The 13,967-nt window shown below is 42.1% G+C and overlaps 1 protein-coding gene across 2 annotated transcripts in view; it reads right to left on the bottom strand.

Moving 5' to 3' along the window:
* Nucleotides 1-13,967, bottom strand: part of foxj3 (forkhead box J3) — a 108,535-nt gene that overhangs the window by 93,593 nt on the left and 975 nt on the right. The window lies entirely within an intron of this gene.

Genomic DNA, 13,967 nt, shown 5'->3' with positions numbered 1-13,967 from the left:
TTGTTTGGGATGACTCACTTGGCGAAAGTGGCACATCATGTGGCATGCAACATGACTCACTGGGAGAGAGGGGGGGGGGGGGGAGACGAGAGCATCTACGCAAGTTGTGCAGTCTCCTGACCTGCACTGTGCCACCATCAGCATGCACATGCCTCCCTGATATGATTTGTAGTAGCAAACTGTAGTTAAAAAAAAAAAAAACAATAATAATCACACCCGTTGCCATAAATCATACATCACATTCTGTGCTCAGCCAATGAAATCATCATATTCCGTGCTAGTACAAACACATGCCATGCTGATAGTTAACCCAGGCAGGAACCCCTTTTGGTGTTAGCATTATGTTATGCTTTAGCTATTGAAAAATAGCAGATCTACAACCTCATAGCGCGCCACCGAGTAGCTCGCTACGAGCTTGTAGGTCTACTATTTTTGAAAAATCGAAGAACCACTGACATAGAAACATAGCTTTTTCAGAAAACTGTCAGGATGTAGAAGGCATTTTTAGAATCTGATCTCAGGTCAGAATAGGTTAAATATTTCAAAAAGAAAAAAACATTTTCTTAGGTACTTCTGTGGCCTACTGGCAGCTTGCATACAAAGTAAGGCACTGGTCGACCCAGTGGTTTGCGATACACAGCCTCTGGAACAGCCACAGTGTACATTTGGCTGTGACAAGCTGCTCTATTAGCAGCAATCTGGGGACCCATCTGCAAAACAAAGGGAGAATTGTGCCCTCAGTCTCGAGAGACTACATATTAGCAATGCTTCCCAAACCTTTCCATGTCAAGGACCCCCAAATGAATATGTATTTGGCTGCGGACTCCCATATGAAAACATTTTTTGCCGCTATACAACATTTGTCTTTCAGACATATTCCAATTATTTAAACAGATTTCAAGAGTTCAAGAAGAAAATAGCATATCTACAAGCTGACAACGGCATCGTGATATGATTATTATATATAATTTATATTATAATATTATATTATCTTTATTTTATTCATATGATTATTTGGACAGGACAGTGCATATGAACAATACATAGAACATGTAGTGTAAATGCACCAGATTTAGCAAGAATGCAAATTCCAACTGTAGACCCCAATCCCAATATAGACGCACAAAAGGGTACAAAAGAGAAGAAAAAACAATTGACAAAAATGGCCTAGTTTTTACACTAGAGAAACTTATATTTTAACCCATTTAAAAAGTTACAAGTTTGATTGTCCATGATCCAAGACGTGAAGGTTGGACACTATTACATCAGTGGGTCGATTGTTCCAAATAGCGCTTCCTTGAAATGAAAAGGAAAGACTGTGCGTATGGAGTATGAACTGCACCTCACAATCTTCTCTGGTGCCAGAAATTGTCAAATAGCTCATGTAGGGTTAAAGTAGTTAAACGGATATTGATGCTACATTAACTCATTTCGCCTCATTTTGTTTGTTAACTACTTCAAACCTGGGTTCGTATTTTGGACGTGTCATTAGGTGAAAAATGTATTCATGCATGTTTAAAAACAGCTTGAGAGTTTAAAATGACCACTCTTATCTGGCTTACATCGAAATGGAGTCTGTTCAGTAGAATGCATTACTGGCATACTGATATTATGCACCAAGGCAGTATAGTAGGCACTAGGCACCATACTTTATTGTTGAAACTACCAAGTATGCATATAAAACATAGCCTATGGTGAAATGCTCTGCAGTCTGCACTGTATAATTGGAGTTTAAAAGGCCATTACCACATCATGTTAACAACAACCAAGTTGAACCGCCCGCCTGCCTGCTTTCACCAATGCATGTAACCTGGAGAGACTGGAATGTAAATGCCTTCACCTTTATTTTTTAAATCTATATATTTCTATCATAGCATTATAAAGATGAGACTGGAATTGAAAGGGTTATGTTATGAAATGAAATATCCATTGAAGATTATATTCTAATTTGCTGAGGTGGCCATTTAGACCATTTATAATAATTGATTGAAATATACTGTATAGGCCTACTTTGTATCATGTTTGTACGTTTGGCGTATCAAAACAAGATAATGACAAACACATCACAAAAGCAGCAAAGATAATGTGATACATGAAATACTTTGACATGTGACACAATGTTGATCACCTGTTGCTGCAGCACATATTGGAGATATATAGAGAAAACACTTTTAACTCAACTTTTCTAGTGGGGGTCCTTGGAACTACGGTAAATATTTTCAGGTGGACTGGACAGATGCACTCGGCAGCCAAATACATTTGAAGATATTTGTAGAATTGGCCAGTGGTCAGACCCACTGTCTTATATGACAGACAGACAGAGGTCAGTATGTCCGGGTGTCCGAGTAAAAGTCCTGTGATAGCTCTGATTGGCTGGGCTCCCACAGAAGTCTGTGGTTAGTCAAGTCTGTCATGCATTAGGTTTTTTGTCGTTTAGGGTGGATATTAATTTGTTTAACCAGTTTCAATCTGGCATTAACAAAATGGTGTTAACACTTTTTAATAAACACATTACTAAACATATTAGTAAATACTTAATTCATCATGAAGTCATCATTTGTAAACCAGTTATAAATGTTTCAACTATATATTATTAAGCATTAGTTAAGAATTAGTCAAATACTTAATTCATCGTGAATTCATCATTAATATAGCATCATTCATACGTTACTACGCATAGTAAACAGTTAAACGCGTTTTATTGCCGATTGATGACATAATCCTTAATGTGCTTAATGATTGTATTGAATACAATCATGTATTCTGATCATTTGTAAATGATAAATTCACCATTTATAAATATTATATTAATTGACAAACTTGAAAATTTAATAATGGTTTACAAATGATTACAAATGATGAATTAAGTATTTACTAATGCTTAACTAATGCTTAATAGTATATAGTTATGGCCCAGGCCGTAGCGTAACGGTCTGGGCACCGGACTGGTAATCCAGTCGCAGTGTGCCGCGGGTTCGACTCCCGGACCCGACACGGCCTTTACTGCATGTCATCCCCCCATCTCTCTCCCGTTTCCTGTCAGCCTACTGTCTGTCCCTTCAAAAATCAATAAAAGGCGTAAGCCGCAAAAAAATATCTTAAAAAAAAAAAAGAAATAGTATATAGTTATTATATATATTTTTTATTTTAATATATTTTTTATCCCACGATTTTGTAACCCATTTTTCACCCCTGTGTCAATCATCTAATGTGATCCTGGGCTCTACACACCCTCCACCAACCTAGTCCCCATATATGGGGGACAAGGGGAGAGCAACGGACTTGAACTCATGCTTCCTTCATGCCTGAGTGTCCAAGTTGCTCCTTTACACCTGACAGGGGGGAGTTTCCCTGGTTGGACGTAGCGCGTGGAAGGAACACGTTATTCCAACCAGTTCCTTTCCCCTCCATCAGGCGCCCCGGCTGGCCAGGGGGAGGCAGTTTAGTGTGTATAGTTATTATAGAGTGTTACCAATTGTGTACAAAAACAAATGTTAATTTCTTTTCTCAAGGCAATGTGGGAGCTGCAGCCAGAGGCTGTGGATAATGGGGTCCTTCCTTGGCATAGTAAGGTTCTGGAATACGAGCAAGGTGGCACAGTCGGTAGTGCTGTCGCCTCACAGCTAGAAGGTCCTGAGTTCGATTCCCGCTGGGGACGCTGGGGACGCTGTGGGCGTGTTCTCTCCTCCGCAACATCAGTTTCCATACTCGAGGCAGGGTTGGCGAAAGGGCCTTTCTGTGTGGAGTTTGTTTCTCCACGTGTCCCCGGCCTAGGGTAGGTACCCTCACTAAAAACATGCAGTAATCCTGGTCTCTAAACTGCCTCCCTCTGGCCAGCCAGGGTGCCTGGTGGAGGGGAAAGGAACTGGTCGGAATAACGTGTTCCTTCCACACTCTACGTCTGCCCCCCTGTCAGGTGAAAAGAAGCAGCTTGGACTCCTCATGCATAGAAGCAAGCATGAGGCCAGTCCGCTGCCCCCCCAGGTTGGCAGAGGAAGTGTAGCGCCCAGGATTACATTAGATAATGAATTGCATTTTTAATTATGGCGCTTTTCTATACACTACGTGCCTACTCAAAGCGCTTACAATGGGTCATTCATTCATACATTGGGAGGTGAAGTGGCGAACAGTCAACGCCAGCGTCCTCACTTCCCACATTCACACACCAATGGTGGCGAGCTCACACCGACCGACTCATTGGAGGCAGGGTTGAGCAGGGTTGTAGGGTTCAGCGTCTTGCCCAAGGACACTTGGACAGGAAGAGCCGGGATTCGAACCACCGACCCATGGATGATTGGACGACCTGCTCTACCTCCTGAGCCACAGCCACAGCCACAGATAATTGACACTGGGTGAATAAAAATGAGTTACAAAAATACGAGCAAGCAACCATGCTCGTATTATTGATGACTATGAAATGGATAGCACTCCAGTTAACTGTGTTAGTAAACAAGCGGTTTCCCTCACCATAGGCAACATCATCGATGGTAGGGCTAGTTTGAAATATTAATCCTGTTAGTGGGACTCTCATTAGCGTAATAGTTCATTTAATTATAAGGCTTGTGCTTTGGCTCGTGACTTGTATAATGTACCTCCACCATACACAATTTGAAATGTGACATACTGTAGCAAACAGACTGCATTCTTTCCTATAAACATGCATCACGCAATTGTTGAAAGTTGAATGTACACAGTGGCCCACAAAATAAAACAGAAACTTACAAATCTAATATTGCTATGCTAATATATATTATCGAAACTATCAATGTGGTTCATTACCAGCACACCTTGAATAGAATGTTTTTAATCAGGAAACAAAAGGGCAGATGTTCAGGCCTAACGTACATAATACAGCAGGGATAAAACACAACCCAAGGAGCATTCAGTAAGATGCAATCATGTGTTCATCTCCAATCATGATCATTTTTGTCTGAACGTCATTTTAGCTTCAGCATCCTGTTAGCAACTGGACTTGCACATAAACGACAGCAATCAGAACAGCGTGAGCTGTCTACTGAATGTAGCAGGAATGGGAGCTGGGTTGTACGTCGTGCATTAAAGTCATTAAAGTCCCTGCACACACACACACACACACACACACACACACACACACACACACACACACACACACACACACACACAGACCATCACTAACCCCCCACTGTACCAGACCAGGCACCCCCCGAAGCACTCAGCCTTTCACACCAAACGCTGCTCTGCCTCCTGCATCTTAATTAAGGGGAGGGAAACTAGAAGGGAAGTGAAGGCATGGCAGACTTTTTGAGGAAGCTGAATAAATGACTGAACACACACCCCGAGGCGGGCATGCCGGGGGGTTTCCAGGGGGTCGGAGTGAGCAGGGCTGATGGTGTCAAGACGAAGGCGGCAGACTCGAACACAACTGACATATCAAAGCGGTGGGAGCCGTGTTGAAGGGAAACGGAGCAGCCAAGACACGGCATTCAACCTCACAGCTCGTTTCTGCTTCAATGAGACACAACACGAGCAAAATCGGCAATTAGCAATTAAAGTGCAAATGTCAGTCCACGCAGGCTGGCAAACGATGCTGTATTCCAAAAATTAAATATAGTAGCAAAAAGAAAAGAAGCAGTTAATCTGACTGATCACAGGGCCCTTGATCCAACCTCCGAGTCGACATGAAGTCTATGAGGAACTGTTTCAATTTGCACCATTACATTACAGCCAGCCATCCAAAACAAACTTGCTGTAATTCAATGAGGGTGGCATTGATTGGTGAAAGTAAATGCCTTATCCACACAAACAGAAACCTTAATCTTTGACAAACTGGATTAATCGAATACATTAAACAGAAAGCATATAATTACAGACTCTCACATGCTTAAATTGGTCAGTGTTTGCAGAGTCGGTTTGAACTTGAAGATAGCCACTGGCCAGTATAGCCTAAAACGCAATCATTTGACTTCTGATGAGATATCAAAGCTAAAATCTCTCCAGTTCGATGTTGAATGAATGGGATCCTCTGAGGTAACGGTGCTCGTGCTGACACAGCCGTTTAGGGTGCGCTTCATGGGTTTAAGTGTATTTTCATACTTGGATTATTTACCCTTTGTATTCTCTTGCAAATATATATATATAATTATATATATATATATAAAAAAAGGAAAAAGACGATCTCTCTGGCACTCGTCAAAGACTTAAAAAGTAGGTCACTCCGTCTCCTGTGAGTCACATACCTGGCAAGAGACCAAGCTGTGCATGCAGGTACGCACGGGGAAGACAGGGCTGGAGCCCTAATGGTATACCAACACATTATGTCTGATACAAGTCACATATAAAACCATTTCAGCTGCAATCTCATACATTTTCTACATATAAATCACTGGGGTAAGGTAACCCAAGCAACTACGTTCAACCTGGCATTCCTATAATGTCCTTCCTTATGTTGTAGGTGAAAAAAATATTTACAACCTATTTTAACAACAACAGGTATTTGTTTAACAAATGTTAAACAAATACCAGATCTACAAGCTCACAAAGTGTCACATCACAACTTCGAGTTCGTAGATCAGCTATTCTTTTGCTATTCATTGCACAACCAAGTATATACACGTCGGGCTTATGTGCTGACGTCTAAAGTGTTTTCATTCTGCCAGACTGCCACTAAACAAAATTCCCTCAGTAAGGACGGCTTTCTCATATTCCCACTAGCCCAGGCAGGTACTGTACAGTCTCTTTTCCTCTCTAATGGCAAAGGTCATCTCCAGGAGCTGTCCCCAGGGCTCAGAACAGCCTTGGCAGGGTGGTCTACTGGAGAGGGAAAGCATGTTGCACCAGTGTTCGGGGTCGGGGGGAGTTGGGGTTGGCTAAGGAGTGGAGGGGTGACTCAGCCCCAGTCTGTTACGTAGCCACCTGCAGACAGTCACACAGCCTCCGTTCTGAGGTCACATTGATCCACGAGGGTCACGCCCCGTTGCCGACACACTAACACTTCCTTAATTACATTATGGGCCACTGGCACAGGCCCTGTCGTCTCAGCCATGATGCCCCTCCTCCAACCAACCTCGCCGCCCTCTCATTCATCCACCCGGAGGGAGAAGCATGCAGGCCAGAGGAAGTATGACTCATCTGAGTAACGAGATGCATTCTTCAGAAATCTCAACAGACGTGTTGTTTGTGAGTGAAGAGCATGCAAGAGTATATGAGAGAGAAGGGAGGGAGGGAGGGGGGGGGGGAGAGAAAGAGAGGAGGAGACAAAAAAAAAGAAAAGCAATTCAGGAAGAAAAAGACAAGAGAATTTGTGGACGAGAACACTGAACAGATAGCCGAGATTTGTAAGGGAGCATTAGAGAATGTGACAGAATGAGAGTCAGGAATGAAGAACGAGCGCGTATGCACAAGAAAGAACAGGAATAAGAAAGAGAAAGGGGGTGGGAACAGTGGGGTAAGAGCGAGTCATCACTCATTGTGTGGGTTTTCTGCTCCACGCAGATCTACAGTACGTTCACTCCAAATCCACCGAGACATAGAGAGAGAGAGTCCTTGGCTCCTTTCTGGGGTTTTCTGAATCACAGATGGAGACTCCAAGCGCTACAACTAGGACTAATCCATCAGGTTGCAGGGAGAGAAAAAAAAGACAATGCAGCACAGAGAGAGGGAATTTCAACAAGTCTTTCTGCTGAGCATGCATGAGGGACTGATGAGGCACAGGCAAGGGTACGAAGAAAAATGTCAAATCACAGGGTTGAGACATCCAACAGCGCCTTCCCACCCAGGCAGGATCCCATCTGCAAGACTTGGCTAGTGCGGCCACAGATCATGAGCCTCACGCAGCACATCACACCTCTACAAGGAACTATTTCTGGAGTGGTCTACTCTGCATTAGCGTTGTCAGACTTAATGGTGACAAAACACACGTAGGGGCGACGCACAGCCACCTGAAATCACTGGAATATGACCAGCCTTAGTGATTTCATGGAAAGCAAATCAATCTCCTCCAATCCCTCTGTCGAAGGAGTAAGAACATGTGAGGTGGCAGTAAGCTGTGTCCTCAGACTGCACTAACCCATTTAACCTTGCTAATCAGGCTTAGGAATAGGATTGTGGTCTTAATTAAACCTAAACCACTCTAGCTTTCCTCACCGAGCACGCCGAGGACTGACATTCAGACTTTCAGAGACATTTCAAAGTGATCATAAATCATACACAGTTAGCTGCACAATGATCCCAGATTCCCAGTAGTTGATCAATTGCAGTACAAAATAGAAAATAAGCCTCAAATCTGTGCAGGGGGCCAGGGGCTACTGTACATTTGTGCTGTGCTAAATTCTGCTAATATGGCAACAGTTAATAGGTAGTAGCTATTTTTTGGTGTGGAAATTTAATTATGCCATCTAACGATATTGACGATATTTTGGCTGTTTACTAAATCCTCTTCTTGGAGCTGAAATTTGCATTTGCTGGAAGAACATAAGCTAGCCACTGTAGTAATTAAAATAGATCCTAAATAGTACGATGAGAGCTCCATTATCATTACTTAAAGCTGTGTAAGCTTAGCAAAATCCTTTCCCTGCACACAGCTCCAAAGTCTCTTAAGAGAGTGAAGCATATAAGCATATCAATTGCTTCCACTGAGCGGAGAACAGAAAAGGCAAAGAGGAGTACTGGCACTGTAAGGGCCTATCAAAACTCAAGGACACAGGATACAATACGATGAATTATTAAGTCCTGCCAGGCATTCAGAAGTGACTTCAGTGCAATTCATTTAGGCCATGTCTATTCATTAAGAACAGAGTAAGTAATATCTCAAGTGGCACGGCTTTACATTGAGGTGTTTTGTTGTGTAATGTATGTATGTGTAATTTAGGACCAGCTAGAATAGAATTCGTCTACAGGCCCTTTTCTTTGCACTAGGATTGCAACTATCAATTCGATTTAATGTTCGAAGTACTTTTTCGATTAAGCGAATAATTGATGTGTGTCTATCTATATGGTATTTTATTTGCACATGTTTACACTATGGCCAACTCAATTCTATAGAAACGTAATTTAGAATAACAAGATATTGTTTTAGCATGAAAACACTTTTGATCCTGTGACCCTGCAGCTACTGGTCTAATTATAAACTTGATATACAGATATTAATCAACTGAATGTTCACAGAAGCACACAATTTAATCAGCATCACTGCTACCATGCAGTTTAAAAGAAGAGCCATTGACGCCAACATGTGTTTGCAGGAGCTGAACCCACCCCCCCCTCGCCCACACTTTCTCTGGTGTGCTCATGCAGCAAGCCCCAGCATTGGTAGCTAGTTTCTCTGTAGAAAAAGACCCTAATGATTAGTCAGCCCGAGGAAAATAAATGGCAAGAACACAGTTAAACATTTCCTAGATAAATCGTGTTAGACCAAATGCATCAATAATACTGTCCAGCCGTCCCGAGCTAGCTGAATTAAACATCACATGCTTCCTTCATGGGGCCGCGATGTCCATGGCTAATTCCTACCCATGGATTGCGAATGCATCCTATAAAGGCGAGTTTACAGACAGACACATTCAACAACAACACGTCGGAGGATAAGGGGTGTGGGAGACGCAAGACAACACAAGGAGAACTATGATACTAGGCAGTGTATCGCTGGATGAATAAAAAATGAAAGTGTGGCGCTTCAGTAAATTCATTCTCTCCATCCTTCGAGGAGGGTGGGGTGGGTGGGGGTGGAGGGGAGGCTTGTTTGAAAAACTCTGAACCAGTGCTGCATTCCCACATTGCAGCGAGGGTCTCTTTAAAAATTCATTAATTTATAGCAAAAAATAGATTAAAGCGCCCAGCTGCACAAAACTCAAAATTTGGCTCCTCCTGAATAACATTAATGATAAGCCCATGGGGGGTTTTGCCTCAAGAAAGAGTGCAAGATTTTTTTCCCACCTTAAATCACCTTGAGAATAATTTATTTCCAATCGTTACTGAAATAAAGCATTTCTAATTGTCATTTTTAATTACGCTTTCCTTTGGATGCAAAACAGCTGAAAAAAAACCCCTAATTAAAATCCATCCAAGGATCTGCCATTTCCCATGATGCCATGCCAATGTCATTCAATTCACCATTGGATATTTCAGCTTACAGAGCCTCTGTGACAGCTGCTTCAGGCTCCCCCCAAAAAACGCCTAGAACTGCAGTTACCGTAATTGCTCTGGCCAGCACTAAATGAGGTTCACTTAAGTGCAATTATCCCCCTCTGATCTCTCACATAGAGACTTCTTTACCATGGAGAAGTGGGCTCGCACAATATGACTGCAAACAAGATTCAAATTGGAATCAGGGAGGCATTTCCAGGAGATGAATGGCTTCATACCTCATCTGCATTCTAGTGATGCACAGCGTTGCTAATGAAGACTGAGCTAGTCCCTTCTCACCGCAGCAGCTTCCAAGAGAGCAAACTTCACACAGGATTAAAGCAGAGTACAGGGAGAGATTTCTAACAAAACCCATCCAGTTGTTTGGCCTCAGATAGTTTAGAGGCTGGCTTGTCTTCAACACTGTATGCTGCTGTACAGATGAGCCTGTGTTTGCTCATGCAAGACGAGAAACTTACTGAACGAATTCACCAACACTGAAAAAACGTCACAATGCGTCACAACAATGCAATGTGAGCTTGTGAGATTTTTAAACATTTTTTATTACCAGCTGCTGTGTAAGCACAGCTGGTCAATGTTCTCTCTGCGGTGCTTTCACGCCCACTTGCTGTAGTTGAGACCTATGTTTCTCATTGGCTGTACTGACAGACAACCTATCGTCCTGATTGGCTGCCTCGTCTCTAGGCAACCACACACTTTTTGCCTCTAGCCGACCTCTCAGTCATGGGATATAAGGCATCATTGATGACAATGATATCATGAATTCTTGTTTATAATTTATAAAATAGGGACACCAGGGTTGTCAGAATGTAATAAAATAATAATAATAATAAATCCATCTATCATCAATTAAATCACAAAGATATACTGCCCATGTGAAAAACCACTGTATATCAATCACATAATTAAATGGGCTTGTAGCCTTTGGGCTAAGGAGGTGAACTCTAATAGGGGTTGCAGGAGAGTGTACCCTTTTGGGAGCTGTCCAACTACACAGGATGTCGGTGATGGGCTTTCATGTTGCCACAGGCTCAACTACCACCAGGAGTCTGATAACTGTCTCACGGACGGCCATTTGAATAATCACTTCAACAAGGGGAGAAATTAAAAAGCCTCTCAGTGAGACAGGGCTAGGCACTGGCCCACCGCTGAATTCTAAATTAGATGCTGGTGTACGAGAGGTAGAGAGGAGACCTGCCCTTAATTTGCGAGACTATGCCGATTTGGAGACCCTTGACATCTCTCCAAATTAGCCATACACCTGGTCATTATTCTATCAAATGATACAGCGCCATCACCCTTAGGCTTAACATCATTTGTGACAGAAAGACACTGGTGAATCGTAGCTAAGAGTAACCTACATTCTTCACAAAGCTTGCCAAATGACAAAAGTGATTTCATTTCAAACACTGCAACAGCTGCCACATCAAAATTGCATGAGCTGGATAACAGCTCAACTTTATCAATGCAAGGTGATGCCATCAGTCAGCGGCTGTATCCAACGTTAAGGCTTTTGTATGCTCTCGCTCCGGCTCCACGAGCACGTACATGTGTGCATGAATGCAATCGCAAAGTAAAGACCTTGGAGAGGCAGTTGTAGGCTGTAGCACCATTGAGCCGTAGGGCCTTTGAAAGAACACTGCAGGGCTACGACCATCCTTGAAGAGAAGCTCCAGAGTCTAGAGCCTATCACTTCTTCACATCCAGTCATGGAAATTGTTAGAGTGAGGACAAACAGATGCTTGGTCTTTTTCACTTCCTTCACTGCCATTTAGTCTGTTCCAATCTTTGTCTGCTCATCACCTTGAAGCTGTTTAAACTAAAGAAAAAGATCAATACGATGTTACAGACTGTTTTGTGAGAACAAACAACAGTAACTTATGAGGAATTATCACGTTAGCAAGTATCTTAGTAACTAACTGGTCTGTGCAATTATATCTTCAAGGGTCAAGGAGAGAGCAGCTGCGTAAAGAGCACAAAGTCCAGCCTTTATGACCTGTTCATTTGCCTAATTACATAGAGAAATGAAGACCCACACAGCGTACAAATCAACAGTAGATGACAGACACACTGGTGCAATAGGCAGCACATTTTATAATGTGATGGGTTGGATTAATTGGCTGCACTCTGTGACTACTTTCTACTAGCAGCAGGCAGCTACCCAAGAAAAAAGAACGTTCTGGATGTTTATTATGCCAGTAGTAACATTTCATCATACAATGGCATGGTAGCACATACCTACTGTAGGCCAACTGTCAAACTCAGGTGTATAAAGAAAGAAAGCAGGTCGTATAAGACTAGATGATTCATAGAGTCAGGAAGTGAAATTAGATTTATAGATAAGGAATGGGCATGGTAACATAACAGCAAAATACTCAATTAAAGCTGCACCTCCGTTCTACCCCAGATTTGGAGCGAGTATCTTGCCCAAGTGCTGAAATTCAAATGTTTACCACTGACTGAGCTAATAGAGCCTGCCTGCTTGATCTGGGGAGAATTTTAATTTTGCATGTGTCCAACCAGAAACAGGATTGTGACAAAGGTTGTGTCCGACCAGAGCAGAAAGATCAAATATAATCAACCCAATTGTATAAATTTAAATGTATTAACATAATCTACTATACCATACCGACTGGACACGAAGATTACATACTGTAATAGAGCTTCAAGTGTAGCTTTAAGTACAGTCATATAATAAAACGTATTGTATAAACAGTAGACATTTCAGGGAATCAGAAAATGTAACAACTGAAGGACAAATTGGTACATTGGTACATTGGCTCCGTCCTTCTGAAATATTTTGAACAGGGATTGAGTTGAACAGAACACTGCTGGTAGAGTGAAATCTAAACTTTAACATGCTTCAGGCAGCAAGGCTGCATGCACAGAAAGACTAGATCCAGACAGCAGGCTATACAGGTCTGCTATTTAAAGAATAGGTGATTAAGACGCAAACCAGGTCTGACCTTTTAATGTGGGTGCTGACTAAGATAATGGAATTTTTAATTTGTTAGTCGAAGCATAAAGTCTACCAGTGAAAGGAGGGCATTCCGCAGGAGGAAATTTATAATATTTTGTGGTTAGCTATACAGTAGGTATAAACTCATCTAGAAGCCAAACCAGCTATAACCTGAATTTCCTTGAAAGAAGAGGCTTACGCTTAAATAGCCTATTTCAAACAATATCCATCCAAGATGATATAAACCATTAATGTCCTTGCCCAAATTCCGGGCACAAGCTGTGTGTGTGTGTGTGTGTGTGTGTGTGTGTGTGTGTGTGTGTGTGTGTGTGTGTGTGTGTGTGTGTACACTGTATTGGGTTAAATTACTACATGCATATACACAGAATTGTGAAATGCGAAAATAGGACAGCAACTAGAGGCATGCCCTGAGACCGTCTTGTGCACAGGACCCCAATTGTACTATACTGTAGATGTTGTAGATGACACAAACAGAAGCAGCTACAGTACATTAGAAATTCAAATTATTGTGGTACTATACATTTGACTAAAACAAGTCTACACTTGTTGAATATCCAACAACGTGAAAAAAGGGAGAGGAAAAAAAAGAACTATGCCTAACATCCTCATCAGACGGTAAATGGCAGGGACTAAGAGAATGTTATTAGCTCTCTGACTGACAATAATATTGCACTGACAGACAACCAAACGCATTCCAACAGCTGATGACCAAATACCATCACAGCAGGTCGACAGAGGAGACGAGAGGCGTGTTATGGAGCTCAATTTATATATATAAATATATTAATTTACAATTATACACTCCATCGCACGATCGCTCGTCGATAAGAACAGATCTTAATAGATCTGCTCTTGTCGGCGAGCGACG

Source organism: Protomyctophum parallelum (genome assembly GCF_964188405.1).
Source record: "Protomyctophum parallelum genome assembly, chromosome: 8".
NCBI classification, from domain to species: Eukaryota; Metazoa; Chordata; class Actinopteri; order Myctophiformes; family Myctophidae; genus Protomyctophum; species Protomyctophum parallelum.
Note: the sequence above shows the minus strand (reverse complement) of the source record. Positions and strands in the feature narration are given on the sequence as shown.